This window comes from Carcharodon carcharias, chromosome 25, assembly GCF_017639515.1.
Source record: "Carcharodon carcharias isolate sCarCar2 chromosome 25, sCarCar2.pri, whole genome shotgun sequence".
NCBI lineage: Eukaryota > Metazoa > Chordata > Chondrichthyes > Lamniformes > Lamnidae > Carcharodon > Carcharodon carcharias.
The window spans coordinates 46,477,954-46,494,796 of NC_054491.1; the positions used below are offsets into that span (position 1 = coordinate 46,477,954).

The 16,843-nt window shown below is 54.8% G+C and overlaps 1 protein-coding gene across 1 annotated transcript in view; it reads right to left on the reverse strand.

Moving 5' to 3' along the window:
* birc5b (baculoviral IAP repeat containing 5b) overlaps window positions 1-16,843 on the reverse strand; it is a 61,318-nt gene that overhangs the window by 36,917 nt on the left and 7,558 nt on the right. The gene's annotated exons all lie outside the window — the stretch shown is intronic.

Sequence of the window (16,843 nt, forward strand, 5' to 3'; positions counted from 1 at the left end):
CTAACCTCTCGCTCTGCACTCCAGATCCTAACCTCTCGCTCTGCACTCCAGATCCTAACCTCTCGCTCTGCACTCCAGATCCTAACCTCTCGCTCTGCACTCCAGATCCTAACCTCTCGCTCTGCACTCCAGATCCTAACCTCTCGCTCTGCACTCCAGATCCTAACCTCTCGCTCTGCACTCCAGATCCTAACCTCTCGCTCTGCACTCCAGATCCTAACCTCTCGCTCTGCACTCCAGATCCTAACCTCTCGCTCTGCACTCCAGATCCTAACCTCTCGCTCTGCACTCCAGATCCTAACCTCTCGCTCTGCACTCCAGATCCTAACCTCTCGCTCTGCACTCCAGATCCTAACCTCTCGCTCTGCACTCCAGATCCTAACCTCTCGCTCTGCACTCCAGATCCTAACCTCTCGCTCTGCACTCCAGATCCTAACCTCTCGCTCTGCACTCCAGATCCTAACCTCTCGCTCTGCACTCCAGATCCTAACCTCTCGCTCTGCACTCCAGATCCTAACCTCTCGCTCTGCACTCCAGATCCTAACCTCTCGCTCTGCACTCCAGATCCTAACCTCTCGCTCTGCACTCCAGATCCTAACCTCTCGCTCTGCACTCCAGATCCTAACCTCTCGCTCTGCACTCCAGATCCTAACCTCTCGCTCTGCACTCCAGATCCTAACCTCTCGCTCTGCACTCCAGATCCTAACCTCTCGCTCTGCACTCCAGATCCTAACCTCTCGCTCTGCACTCCAGATCCTAACCTCTCGCTCTGCACTCCAGATCCTAACCTCTCGCTCTGCACTCCAGATCCTAACCTCTCGCTCTGCACTCCAGATCCTAACCTCTCGCTCTGCACTCCAGATCCTAACCTCTCGCTCTGCACTCCAGATCCTAACCTCTCGCTCTGCACTCCAGATCCTAACCTCTCGCTCTGCACTCCAGATCCTAACCTCTCGCTCTGCACTCCAGATCCTAACCTCTCGCTCTGCACTCCAGATCCTAACCTCTCGCTCTGCACTCCAGATCCTAACCTCTCGCTCTGCACTCCAGATCCTAACCTCTCGCTCTGCACTCCAGATCCTAACCTCTCGCTCTGCACTCCAGATCCTAACCTCTCGCTCTGCACTCCAGATCCTAACCTCTCGCTCTGCACTCCAGATCCTAACCTCTCGCTCTGCACTCCAGATCCTAACCTCTCGCTCTGCACTCCAGATCCTAACCTCTCGCTCTGCACTCCAGATCCTAACCTCTCGCTCTGCACTCCAGATCCTAACCTCTCGCTCTGCACTCCAGATCCTAACCTCTCGCTCTGCACTCCAGATCCTAACCTCTCGCTCTGCACTCCAGATCCTAACCTCTCGCTCTGCACTCCAGATCCTAACCTCTCGCTCTGCACTCCAGATCCTAACCTCTCGCTCTGCACTCCAGATCCTAACCTCTCGCTCTGCACTCCAGATCCTAACCTCTCGCTCTGCACTCCAGATCCTAACCTCTCGCTCTGCACTCCAGATCCTAACCTCTCGCTCTGCACTCCAGATCCTAACCTCTCGCTCTGCACTCCAGATCCTAACCTCTCGCTCTGCACTCCAGATCCTAACCTCTCGCTCTGCACTCCAGATCCTAACCTCTCGCTCTGCACTCCAGATCCTAACCTCTCGCTCTGCACTCCAGATCCTAACCTCTCGCTCTGCACTCCAGATCCTAACCTCTCGCTCTGCACTCCAGATCCTAACCTCTCGCTCTGCACTCCAGATCCTAACCTCTCGCTCTGCACTCCAGATCCTAACCTCTCGCTCTGCACTCCAGATCCTAACCTCTCGCTCTGCACTCCAGATCCTAACCTCTCGCTCTGCACTCCAGATCCTAACCTCTCGCTCTGCACTCCAGATCCTAACCTCTCGCTCTGCACTCCAGATCCTAACCTCTCGCTCTGCACTCCAGATCCTAACCTCTCGCTCTGCACTCCAGATCCTAACCTCTCGCTCTGCACTCCAGATCCTAACCTCTCGCTCTGCACTCCAGATCCTAACCTCTCGCTCTGCACTCCAGATCCTAACCTCTCGCTCTGCACTCCAGATCCTAACCTCTCGCTCTGCACTCCAGATCCTAACCTCTCGCTCTGCACTCCAGATCCTAACCTCTCGCTCTGCACTCCAGATCCTAACCTCTCGCTCTGCACTCCAGATCCTAACCTCTCGCTCTGCACTCCAGATCCTAACCTCTCGCTCTGCACTCCAGATCCTAACCTCTCGCTCTGCACTCCAGATCCTAACCTCTCGCTCTGCACTCCAGATCCTAACCTCTCGCTCTGCACTCCAGATCCTAACGCTCTGCACTCCAGATCCTAACGCTCTGCACTCCAGATCCTAACGCTCTGCACTCCAGATCCTAACGCTCTGCACTCCAGATCCTAACGCTCTGCACTCCAGATCCTAACGCTCTGCACTCCAGATCCTAACGCTCTGCACTCCAGATCCTAACGCTCTGCACTCCAGATCCTAACGCTCTGCACTCCAGATCCTAACGCTCTGCACTCCAGATCCTAACGCTCTGCACTCCAGATCCTAACGCTCTGCACTCCAGATCCTAACGCTCTGCACTCCAGATCCTAACGCTCTGCACTCCAGATCCTAACGCTCTGCACTCCAGATCCTAACGCTCTGCACTCCAGATCCTAACGCTCTGCACTCCAGATCCTAACGCTCTGCACTCCAGATCCTAACGCTCTGCACTCCAGATCCTAACGCTCTGCACTCCAGATCCTAACGCTCTGCACTCCAGATCCTAACGCTCTGCACTCCAGATCCTAACGCTCTGCACTCCAGATCCTAACGCTCTGCACTCCAGATCCTAACGCTCTGCACTCCAGATCCTAACGCTCTGCACTCCAGATCCTAACGCTCTGCACTCCAGATCCTAACGCTCTGCACTCCAGATCCTAACGCTCTGCACTCCAGATCCTAACGCTCTGCACTCCAGATCCTAACGCTCTGCACTCCAGATCCTAACGCTCTGCACTCCAGATCCTAACGCTCTGCACTCCAGATCCTAACGCTCTGCACTCCAGATCCTAACGCTCTGCACTCCAGATCCTAACGCTCTGCACTCCAGATCCTAACGCTCTGCACTCCAGATCCTAACGCTCTGCACTCCAGATCCTAACGCTCTGCACTCCAGATCCTAACGCTCTGCACTCCAGATCCTAACGCTCTGCACTCCAGATCCTAACGCTCTGCACTCCAGATCCTAACGCTCTGCACTCCAGATCCTAACGCTCTGCACTCCAGATCCTAACGCTCTGCACTCCAGATCCTAACGCTCTGCACTCCAGATCCTAACGCTCTGCACTCCAGATCCTAACGCTCTGCACTCCAGATCCTAACGCTCTGCACTCCAGATCCTAACGCTCTGCACTCCAGATCCTAACGCTCTGCACTCCAGATCCTAACGCTCTGCACTCCAGATCCTAACGCTCTGCACTCCAGATCCTAACGCTCTGCACTCCAGATCCTAACGCTCTGCACTCCAGATCCTAACGCTCTGCACTCCAGATCCTAACGCTCTGCACTCCAGATCCTAACGCTCTGCACTCCAGATCCTAACGCTCTGCACTCCAGATCCTAACGCTCTGCACTCCAGATCCTAACGCTCTGCACTCCAGATCCTAACGCTCTGCACTCCAGATCCTAACGCTCTGCACTCCAGATCCTAACGCTCTGCACTCCAGATCCTAACGCTCTGCACTCCAGATCCTAACGCTCTGCACTCCAGATCCTAACGCTCTGCACTCCAGATCCTAACGCTCTGCACTCCAGATCCTAACGCTCTGCACTCCAGATCCTAACGCTCTGCACTCCAGATCCTAACGCTCTGCACTCCAGATCCTAACGCTCTGCACTCCAGATCCTAACGCTCTGCACTCCAGATCCTAACGCTCTGCACTCCAGATCCTAACGCTCTGCACTCCAGATCCTAACGCTCTGCACTCCAGATCCTAACGCTCTGCACTCCAGATCCTAACGCTCTGCACTCCAGATCCTAACGCTCTGCACTCCAGATCCTAACGCTCTGCACTCCAGATCCTAACGCTCTGCACTCCAGATCCTAACGCTCTGCACTCCAGATCCTAACGCTCTGCACTCCAGATCCTAACGCTCTGCACTCCAGATCCTAACGCTCTGCACTCCAGATCCTAACGCTCTGCACTCCAGATCCTAACGCTCTGCACTCCAGATCCTAACGCTCTGCACTCCAGATCCTAACGCTCTGCACTCCAGATCCTAACGCTCTGCACTCCAGATCCTAACGCTCTGCACTCCAGATCCTAACGCTCTGCACTCCAGATCCTAACGCTCTGCACTCCAGATCCTAACGCTCTGCACTCCAGATCCTAACGCTCTGCACTCCAGATCCTAACGCTCTGCACTCCAGATCCTAACGCTCTGCACTCCAGATCCTAACGCTCTGCACTCCAGATCCTAACGCTCTGCACTCCAGATCCTAACGCTCTGCACTCCAGATCCTAACGCTCTGCACTCCAGATCCTAACGCTCTGCACTCCAGATCCTAACGCTCTGCACTCCAGATCCTAACGCTCTGCACTCCAGATCCTAACGCTCTGCACTCCAGATCCTAACGCTCTGCACTCCAGATCCTAACGCTCTGCACTCCAGATCCTAACGCTCTGCACTCCAGATCCTAACGCTCTGCACTCCAGATCCTAACGCTCTGCACTCCAGATCCTAACGCTCTGCACTCCAGATCCTAACGCTCTGCACTCCAGATCCTAACGCTCTGCACTCCAGATCCTAACGCTCTGCACTCCAGATCCTAACGCTCTGCACTCCAGATCCTAACGCTCTGCACTCCAGATCCTAACGCTCTGCACTCCAGATCCTAACGCTCTGCACTCCAGATCCTAACGCTCTGCACTCCAGATCCTAACGCTCTGCACTCCAGATCCTAACGCTCTGCACTCCAGATCCTAACGCTCTGCACTCCAGATCCTAACGCTCTGCACTCCAGATCCTAACGCTCTGCACTCCAGATCCTAACGCTCTGCACTCCAGATCCTAACGCTCTGCACTCCAGATCCTAACGCTCTGCACTCCAGATCCTAACGCTCTGCACTCCAGATCCTAACGCTCTGCACTCCAGATCCTAACGCTCTGCACTCCAGATCCTAACGCTCTGCACTCCAGATCCTAACGCTCTGCACTCCAGATCCTAACGCTCTGCACTCCAGATCCTAACGCTCTGCACTCCAGATCCTAACGCTCTGCACTCCAGATCCTAACGCTCTGCACTCCAGATCCTAACGCTCTGCACTCCAGATCCTAACGCTCTGCACTCCAGATCCTAACGCTCTGCACTCCAGATCCTAACGCTCTGCACTCCAGATCCTAACGCTCTGCACTCCAGATCCTAACGCTCTGCACTCCAGATCCTAACGCTCTGCACTCCAGATCCTAACGCTCTGCACTCCAGATCCTAACGCTCTGCACTCCAGATCCTAACGCTCTGCACTCCAGATCCTAACGCTCTGCACTCCAGATCCTAACGCTCTGCACTCCAGATCCTAACGCTCTGCACTCCAGATCCTAACGCTCTGCACTCCAGATCCTAACGCTCTGCACTCCAGATCCTAACGCTCTGCACTCCAGATCCTAACGCTCTGCACTCCAGATCCTAACGCTCTGCACTCCAGATCCTAACGCTCTGCACTCCAGATCCTAACGCTCTGCACTCCAGATCCTAACGCTCTGCACTCCAGATCCTAACGCTCTGCACTCCAGATCCTAACGCTCTGCACTCCAGATCCTAACGCTCTGCACTCCAGATCCTAACGCTCTGCACTCCAGATCCTAACGCTCTGCACTCCAGATCCTAACGCTCTGCACTCCAGATCCTAACGCTCTGCACTCCAGATCCTAACGCTCTGCACTCCAGATCCTAACGCTCTGCACTCCAGATCCTAACGCTCTGCACTCCAGATCCTAACGCTCTGCACTCCAGATCCTAACGCTCTGCACTCCAGATCCTAACGCTCTGCACTCCAGATCCTAACGCTCTGCACTCCAGATCCTAACGCTCTGCACTCCAGATCCTAACGCTCTGCACTCCAGATCCTAACGCTCTGCACTCCAGATCCTAACGCTCTGCACTCCAGATCCTAACGCTCTGCACTCCAGATCCTAACGCTCTGCACTCCAGATCCTAACGCTCTGCACTCCAGATCCTAACGCTCTGCACTCCAGATCCTAACGCTCTGCACTCCAGATCCTAACGCTCTGCACTCCAGATCCTAACGCTCTGCACTCCAGATCCTAACGCTCTGCACTCCAGATCCTAACGCTCTGCACTCCAGATCCTAACGCTCTGCACTCCAGATCCTAACGCTCTGCACTCCAGATCCTAACGCTCTGCACTCCAGATCCTAACGCTCTGCACTCCAGATCCTAACGCTCTGCACTCCAGATCCTAACGCTCTGCACTCCAGATCCTAACGCTCTGCACTCCAGATCCTAACGCTCTGCACTCCAGATCCTAACGCTCTGCACTCCAGATCCTAACGCTCTGCACTCCAGATCCTAACGCTCTGCACTCCAGATCCTAACGCTCTGCACTCCAGATCCTAACGCTCTGCACTCCAGATCCTAACGCTCTGCACTCCAGATCCTAACGCTCTGCACTCCAGATCCTAACGCTCTGCACTCCAGATCCTAACGCTCTGCACTCCAGATCCTAACGCTCTGCACTCCAGATCCTAACGCTCTGCACTCCAGATCCTAACGCTCTGCACTCCAGATCCTAACGCTCTGCACTCCAGATCCTAACGCTCTGCACTCCAGATCCTAACGCTCTGCACTCCAGATCCTAACGCTCTGCACTCCAGATCCTAACGCTCTGCACTCCAGATCCTAACGCTCTGCACTCCAGATCCTAACGCTCTGCACTCCAGATCCTAACGCTCTGCACTCCAGATCCTAACGCTCTGCACTCCAGATCCTAACGCTCTGCACTCCAGATCCTAACGCTCTGCACTCCAGATCCTAACGCTCTGCACTCCAGATCCTAACGCTCTGCACTCCAGATCCTAACGCTCTGCACTCCAGATCCTAACGCTCTGCACTCCAGATCCTAACGCTCTGCACTCCAGATCCTAACGCTCTGCACTCCAGATCCTAACGCTCTGCACTCCAGATCCTAACGCTCTGCACTCCAGATCCTAACGCTCTGCACTCCAGATCCTAACGCTCTGCACTCCAGATCCTAACGCTCTGCACTCCAGATCCTAACGCTCTGCACTCCAGATCCTAACGCTCTGCACTCCAGATCCTAACGCTCTGCACTCCAGATCCTAACGCTCTGCACTCCAGATCCTAACGCTCTGCACTCCAGATCACTCCACTCCAGATCCTAACGCTCTGCACTCCAGATCCTAACGCTCTGCACTCCAGATCCTAACGCTCTGCACTCCAGATCCTAACGCTCTGCACTCCAGATCCTAACGCTCTGCACTCCAGATCCTAACGCTCTGCACTCCAGATCCTAACGCTCTGCACTCCAGATCCTAACGCTCTGCACTCCAGATCCTAACGCTCTGCACTCCAGATCCTAACGCTCTGCACTCCAGATCCTAACGCTCTGCACTCCAGATCCTAACGCTCTGCACTCCAGATCCTAACGCTCTGCACTCCAGATCCTAACGCTCTGCACTCCAGATCCTAACGCTCTGCACTCCAGATCCTAACGCTCTGCACTCCAGATCCTAACGCTCTGCACTCCAGATCCTAACGCTCTGCACTCCAGATCCTAACGCTCTGCACTCCAGATCCTAACGCTCTGCACTCCAGATCCTAACGCTCTGCACTCCAGATCCTAACGCTCTGCACTCCAGATCCTAACGCTCTGCACTCCAGATCCTAACGCTCTGCACTCCAGATCCTAACGCTCTGCACTCCAGATCCTAACGCTCTGCACTCCAGATCCTAACGCTCTGCACTCCAGATCCTAACGCTCTGCACTCCAGATCCTAACGCTCTGCACTCCAGATCCTAACGCTCTGCACTCCAGATCCTAACGCTCTGCACTCCAGATCCTAACGCTCTGCACTCCAGATCCTAACGCTCTGCACTCCAGATCCTAACGCTCTGCACTCCAGATCCTAACGCTCTGCACTCCAGATCCTAACGCTCTGCACTCCAGATCCTAACGCTCTGCACTCCAGATCCTAACGCTCTGCACTCCAGATCCTAACGCTCTGCACTCCAGATCCTAACGCTCTGCACTCCAGATCCTAACGCTCTGCACTCCAGATCCTAACGCTCTGCACTCCAGATCCTAACGCTCTGCACTCCAGATCCTAACGCTCTGCACTCCAGATCCTAACGCTCTGCACTCCAGATCCTAACGCTCTGCACTCCAGATCCTAACGCTCTGCACTCCAGATCCTAACGCTCTGCACTCCAGATCCTAACGCTCTGCACTCCAGATCCTAACGCTCTGCACTCCAGATCCTAACGCTCTGCACTCCAGATCCTAACGCTCTGCACTCCAGATCCTAACGCTCTGCACTCCAGATCCTAACGCTCTGCACTCCAGATCCTAACGCTCTGCACTCCAGATCCTAACGCTCTGCACTCCAGATCCTAACGCTCTGCACTCCAGATCCTAACGCTCTGCACTCCAGATCCTAACGCTCTGCACTCCAGATCCTAACGCTCTGCACTCCAGATCCTAACGCTCTGCACTCCAGATCCTAACGCTCTGCACTCCAGATCCTAACGCTCTGCACTCCAGATCCTAACGCTCTGCACTCCAGATCCTAACGCTCTGCACTCCAGATCCTAACGCTCTGCACTCCAGATCCTAACGCTCTGCACTCCAGATCCTAACGCTCTGCACTCCAGATCCTAACGCTCTGCACTCCAGATCCTAACGCTCTGCACTCCAGATCCTAACGCTCTGCACTCCAGATCCTAACGCTCTGCACTCCAGATCCTAACGCTCTGCACTCCAGATCCTAACGCTCTGCACTCCAGATCCTAACGCTCTGCACTCCAGATCCTAACGCTCTGCACTCCAGATCCTAACGCTCTGCACTCCAGATCCTAACGCTCTGCACTCCAGATCCTAACGCTCTGCACTCCAGATCCTAACGCTCTGCACTCCAGATCCTAACGCTCTGCACTCCAGATCCTAACGCTCTGCACTCCAGATCCTAACGCTCTGCACTCCAGATCCTAACGCTCTGCACTCCAGATCCTAACCTCTCGCTCTGCACTCCAGATCCTAACCTCTCGCTCTGCACTCCAGATCCTAACCTCTCGCTCTGCACTCCAGATCCTAACCTCTCGCTCTGCACTCCAGATCCTAACCTCTCGCTCTGCACTCCAGATCCTAACCTCTCGCTCTGCACTCCAGATCCTAACCTCTCGCTCTGCACTCCAGATCCTAACCTCTCGCTCTGCACTCCAGATCCTAACCTCTCGCTCTGCACTCCAGATCCTAACCTCTCGCTCTGCACTCCAGATCCTAACCTCTCGCTCTGCACTCCAGATCCTAACCTCTCGCTCTGCACTCCAGATCCTAACCTCTCGCTCTGCACTCCAGATCCTAACCTCTCGCTCTGCACTCCAGATCCTAACCTCTCGCTCTGCACTCCAGATCCTAACCTCTCGCTCTGCACTCCAGATCCTAACCTCTCGCTCTGCACTCCAGATCCTAACCTCTCGCTCTGCACTCCAGATCCTAACCTCTCGCTCTGCACTCCAGATCCTAACCTCTCGCTCTGCACTCCAGATCCTAACCTCTCGCTCTGCACTCCAGATCCTAACCTCTCGCTCTGCACTCCAGATCCTAACCTCTCGCTCTGCACTCCAGATCCTAACCTCTCGCTCTGCACTCCAGATCCTAACCTCTCGCTCTGCACTCCAGATCCTAACCTCTCGCTCTGCACTCCAGATCCTAACCTCTCGCTCTGCACTCCAGATCCTAACCTCTCGCTCTGCACTCCAGATCCTAACCTCTCGCTCTGCACTCCAGATCCTAACCTCTCGCTCTGCACTCCAGATCCTAACCTCTCGCTCTGCACTCCAGATCCTAACCTCTCGCTCTGCACTCCAGATCCTAACCTCTCGCTCTGCACTCCAGATCCTAACCTCTCGCTCTGCACTCCAGATCCTAACCTCTCGCTCTGCACTCCAGATCCTAACCTCTCGCTCTGCACTCCAGGAACCTAACCTCTCGCTCTGCACGTCCAGATCCTAACCTCATCGCTCTGCACTCCAGATCTAACCTCTCGCTCTGCACTCCAGATCCTACCTCTCGCTCTGCACTCCAGATCCTACCTCTCGCTCTGCACTCCAGATCCTAACCTCTCGCTCTGGCACTCCAGATCTAACCTCTCGCTCTGCACTCCAGATCCTAACCTCTCGCTCTGCACTCCAGATCCTAACCTCTCGCTCTGCACTCCAGATCCTAACCTCTCGCTCTGCACTCCAGATCCTAACCTCTCGCTCTGCACTCCAGATCCTAACCTCTCGCTCTGCACTCCAGATCCTAACCTCTCGCTCTGCACTCCAGATCCTAACCTCTCGCTCTGCACTCCAGATCCTAACCTCTCGCTCTGCACTCCAGATCCTAACCTCTCGCTCTGCACTCCAGATCCTAACCTCTCGCTCTGCACTCCAGATCCTAACCTCTCGCTCTGCACTCCAGATCCTAACCTCTCGCTCTGCACTCCAGATCCTAACCTCTCGCTCTGCACTCCAGATCCTAACCTCTCGCTCTGCACTCCAGATCCTAACCTCTCGCTCTGCACTCCAGATCCTAACCTCTCGCTCTGCACTCCAGATCCTAACCTCTCGCTCTGCACTCCAGATCCTAACCTCTCGCTCTGCACTCCAGATCCTAACCTCTCGCTCTGCACTCCAGATCCTAACCTCTCGCTCTGCACTCCAGATCCTAACTCTCGCTCTGCACTCCAGATCCTAACCCTCTCGCTCTGCACTCCAGATCCTAACCTACGCTCTGCACTCCAGATCCTACCTCTCCGCTCTGCAGCTCCAGATCCTAACCTCATCGCTCTGCACTCCAGATCCTAACCTCTCGCTCTGCACTCCAGATCCTACCTCTCGCTCTGCACTCCAGATCCTACCTCCGCTCTGCACTCCAGATCCTAACCTCTCGCCTGCACTCAGATCCTACCTCTCGCCTCTGCACTCCAATCCTAAACCTCTCGCTCTGCACTCCCCAGATCCTAACCTCTCGCTCTGCACTCCTGATCCTACCTCTCGCTATGCATCACCAGATCCTAACCTCTCGCTCTGCACTCCCAGATCCTAACCTCTCGCTCTGCACTCAGATCCTACCTCTCGCTCTGCACTCCAGATCCTACCTCTCGCTCTGCACTCCAGATCCTAACCTCTCGCTCTGCACTCCAGATCCTAACCTCTCGCTCTGCACTCCAATCCTAACCTCTCGCTCTGCACTCCAGAACCTAACCTCTCGCTCTGCACTCCAGATCCTAACCTCTCGCTCTGCACTCCAGATCCTAACCTCTCGCTCTGCACTCCAGATCCTAACCTCTCGCTCTGCACTCCAGATCCTAACCTCTCGCTCTGCACTCCCAGATCCTAACCTCTCGCTCTGCACTCCAGATCCTAACCTCTCGCTCTGCACTCCAGTGATCCTAACCTCTCGCTCTGCACTCCAATCCTAACCTCTCGCTCTGCACTCCAGATCCTAACCTCTCGCTCTGCACTCCAGATTCCTAACTCTCGCTCTGCACTCCAGATCCTAACCTCTCGCTCTGCATCTCCAGATCCATACCCTCTCGCTCTGCACTCCATGATCCTAACCTCTCGCTCTGCACTCCAGATCCTAACCTCTCGCTCTGCACTCCAGATCCTAACCTCTCGCTCTGCACTCCAGATCCTAACCTCTCGCTCTGCACTCCAGATCCTAACCTCTCGCTCTGCACTCCAGATCCTAACCTCTCGCTCTGCACTCCAGATCCTAACCTCTCGCTCTGCACTCCAGATCCTAACCTCTCGCTCTGCACTCCAGATCCTAACCTCTCGCTCTGCAACTCCAGATCCTAACCTCTCGCTCTGCACTCCAGATCCTAACCTCTCGCTCTGCACTCCAGATCTACCTCTCGCTCTGCACTCCAGATCCTAACCTCTCGCTCTGCACTCCAGATCCTAACCTCTCGCTCTGCACTCCAGATCTAACCTCTCGCTCTGCACTCAGATCCTAACCTCTCGCTCTGCACTCCAGATCCTAACCTCTCGCTCTGCACTCCAGATCCTAACCTCTCGCTCTGCACTCCAGATCCTAACCTCTCGCTCTGGCACTCCAGATCCTAACCTCTCGCTCTGCACTCCAGATCCTAACCTCTCGCTCTGCACTCCAGATCCTAACCTCTCGCTCTGCACTACTCAGATCCTAACCACGCTCTGCACTCCAGATCCTAACCTCTCGCTCTGCACTCCAGATCCTAACCTATTCGCTCTGCACTCCAGATCCTAACCTCTCGCTCTGCACTCCAGATCCTAACCTCTCGCTCTGCACTCCAGATCCTAACCTCTCGCTCTGCACTCCAGATCCTAACCTCTCGCTCTGCACTCCAGATCCTAACCCTCTCGCTCTGCACTCCAGATCCTAACCTCTCGCTCTGCACTCCAGATCCTAACCTCTCGCTCTGCACTCCAGATCCTACCTCTCGCTCTGCACTCCAGATCCTAACCTCTCGCTCTGCACTCCAGATCCTAACCTCTCGCTCTGCACTCCAGATCCTAACCTCTCGCTCTGCACTCCAGATCCTAACCTCTCGCTCTGCACTCCAGATCCTAACCTCTCGCTCTGCACTCCAGATCCTAACCTCTCGCTCTGCACTCCAGATCCTAACCTCTCGCTCTGCACTCCAGATCCTAACCTCTCGCTCTGCACTCCAGATCCTAACCTCTCGCTCTGCACTCCAGATCCTAACCTCTCGCTCTGCACTCCAGATCCTAACCTCTCGCTCTGCACTCCAGATCCTAACCTCTCGCTCTGCACTCCAGATCCTAACCTCTCGCTCTGCACTCCAGATCCTAACCTCTCGCTCTGCACTCCAGATCCTAACCTCTCGCTCTGCACTCCAGATCCTAACCTCTCGCTCTGCACTCCAGATCCTAACCTCTCGCTCTGCACTCCAGATCCTAACCTCTCGCTCTGCACTCCAGATCCTAACCTCTCGCTCCTGCACTCCAGATCCTAACCTCTCGCTCTGCACTCCAGATCCTAACCTCTCGCTCTGCACTCCAGATCCTAACCTCTCGCTCTGCACTCCAGATCCTAACCTCTCGCTCTGCACTCCAGATCCTAACCTCTCGCTCTGCACTCCCAGATCCTAACCTCTCGCTCTGCACTCCAGATCCTAACCTCTCGCTCTGCACTCCAGATCCTAACCTCTCGCTCTGCACTCCAGATCCTAACCTCTCGCTCTGCACTCCAGATCCTAACCTCTCGCTCTGCACTCCAGATCCTAACCTCTCGCTCTGCACTCCAGATCCTAACCTCTCGCTCTGCACTCCAGATCCTAACCTCTCGCTCTGCACTCCAGATCCTAACCTCTCGCTCTGCACTCCAGATCCTAACCTCTCGCTCTGCACTCCAGATCCTAACCTCTCGCTCTGCACTCCAGATCCTAACCTCTCGCTCTGCACTCCAGATCCTAACCTCTCGCTCTGCACTCCAGATCCTAACCTCTCGCTCTGCACTCCAGATCCTAACCTCTCGCTCTGCACTCCAGATCCTAACCTCTCGCTCTGCACTCCAGATCCTAACCTCTCGCTCTGCACTCCAGATCCTAACCTCTCGCTCTGCACTCACAGATCCTAACCTCTCGCTCTGCACTCCAGATCCTAACCTCTCGCTCTGCACTCCAGATCCTAACCTCTCGCTCTGCAACTCCAGATCCTAACCTCTCGCTCTGCACTCCAGATCCTAACCTCTCGCTCTGCACTCCAGATCCTAACCTCTCGCTCTGCACTCCAGATCCTAACCTCTCGCTCTGCACTCCAGATCCTAACCTCTCGCTCTGCACTCCAGATCCTAACCTCTCGCTCTGCACTCCAGATCCTAACCTCTCGCATCTGCACTCCAGATCCTAACCTCTCGCTCTGCACTCCAGATCCTAACCTCTCGCTCTGCACTCCAGATCCTAACCTCTCGCTCTGCACTCCAGATCCTAACCTCTCGCTCTGCACTCCAGATCCTAACCTCTCGCTCTGCACTCCAGATCCTAACCTCTCGCTCTGCACTCCAGATCCTAACCTCTCGCTCTGCACTCCAGATCCTAACCTCTCGCTCTGCACTCCAGATCCTAACCTCTCGCTCTGCACTCCAGATCCTAACCTCTCGCTCTGCACTCCAGATCCTACCTCTCGCTCTGCACTCCAGATCCTAACCTCTCGCTCTGCACTCCAGATCCTAACCTCTCGCTCTGCACTCCAGATCCTAACCTCTCGCTCTGCACTCCAGATCCTAACCTCTCGCTCTGCACTCCAGATCCTAACCTCTCGCTCTGCACTCCAGATCCTAACCTCTCGCTCTGCACTCCAGATCCTAACCTCTCGCTCTGCACTCCAGATCCTAACCTCTCGCTCTGCACTCCAGATCCTAACCTCTCTCGCTCTGCACTTCCAGATCCTAACCTCTCGCTCTGCACTCCAGATTCCTAACCCTCTCGCTCTGCACTCCAGATCCTAACCTCTCGCTCTGCACTACCAGATTCCTAACCTCCGCCTCTGGCACTCCAGATCCTTACTCACGCTCCTCACTCCAGACTCTAACCTCGCGCTATGCGCTCCAGAGCCTGACCTCTCGCTTCTGCAACTCCAGATCCCTACCTCTCGCTCTGCAACTCCAGATCCTAACCTCTCGCTCTGCCCTCCAGATCCTATAACCTCCTCGCTCTGCACTCCAGATCCTAACCTCCCTCTGACTCCTGATCCAATCCAAGCAATCCTAACCTCTCGCTCTGCACTCCAGATCCTAACCTCTCGCTTCTGCACTCCAGATCCGAACCTCTCGCTCTGCTCCCAGACCTAACCTCTCGCTCTGCACTCCAGATCCTAACCTCTCGCTCTGCACTCCAGATTCCTAACCCTCTCGGCTCTGCACTCCAGATCCTAACCTCTCGCTCTGCACTCCAGATCCTAACCTCTCGCTCTGCACTCCAGATCCTAACCTCTCGCTCTGCACTCCAGATCCTAACCTCTCGCTCTGCACTCCAGATCCTAACCTCCTCTCGCTCTGCACTCCAGATCCTAACCTCTCGCTCTGCACTCCAGATCCTAACCTCTCGCTCTGCACTCCAGATCCTAACCTCTCGCTCTGCACTCCAGATCCTAACCTCTCGCTCTGCACTCCAGATCCTAACCTCTCGCTCTGCACTCCAGATCCTAACCTCTCGCTCTGCACTCCAGATCCTAACCTCTCGCTCTGCACTCCAGATCCTAACCTCTCGCTCTGCACTCCAGATCCTAACCTCTCGCTCTGCACTCCAGATCCTAACCTCTCGCTCTGCACTCCAGATCCTAACCTCTCGCTCTGCACTCCAGATCCTAACCTCTCGCTCTGCACTCCAGATCCTAACCTCTCGCTCTGCACTCCAGATCCTAACCTCTCGCTCTGCACTCCAGATCCTAACCTCTCGCTCTGCACTCCAGATCCTAACCTCTCGCTCTGCACTCCAGATCCTAACCTCTCGCTCTGCACTCCAGATCCTAACCTCTCGCTCTGCACTCCAGATCCTAACCTCTCGCTCTGCACTCCAGATCCTAACCTCTCGCTCTGCACTCCAGATCCTAACCTCTCGCTCTGCACTCCAGATCCTAACCTCTCGCTCTGCACTCCAGATCCTAACCTCTCGCTCTGCACTCCAGATCCTAACCTCTCGCTCTGCACTCCAGATCCTAACCTCTCGCTCTGCACTCCAGATCCTAACCTCTCGCTCTGCACTCCAGATCCTAACCTCTCGCTCTGCACTCCAGATCCTAACCTCTCGCTCTGCACTCCAGATCCTAACCTCTCGCTCTGCACTCCAGATCCTAACCTCTCGCTCTGCACTCCAGATCCTAACCTCTCGCTCTGCACTCCAGATCCTAACCTCTCGCTCTGCACTCCAGATCCTAACCTCTCGCTCTGCACTCCAGATCCTAACCTCTCGCTCTGCACTCCAGATCCTAACCTCTCGCTCTGCACTCCAGATCCTAACCTCGTCGCTCTGCACTCCAGATCCTAACCTCTCGCTCTGCACTCCAGATCCTAACCTCTCGCTCTGCACTCCAGATCCTAACCTCTCGCTCTGCATTCTAGATCCTAACCTCTCGCTCTGCACTCCAGATCCTAACCTCTCGCTCTGCACTCTAGATCCTAACCTCTCGCTCTGCACTCTAGATCCTAACCTCTCGCTCTGCACTCTAGATCCTAACCTCTCGCTCTGCAGTTTTATTCTGTCTCCATTGCTTCTTTTGCCAATTACCTGAAATCTGAGATCTCATTCTCAAATCCTTCCAATGGGAACATTTTTTCACCTATTTACTCTGTCCAGACCCCTCATGATTTTGAATACCTCTATCAAATCCTCTCAACCTTCTCTTCTCCAAGGAAAATAGTCCCAACGTTTCCAAATCTACCTATCTGAAGTTTCTCATCCCTGGAACCATACTCATGAAACTTTTCTGAACTCTGTAATGCCTTCACATCCTTCCTAAAATCCGACTACCCAAACTGGACTCAATAATCCCGTTGAGGCTGACCAGTGTTTTTACACAAGTTTAACATAACA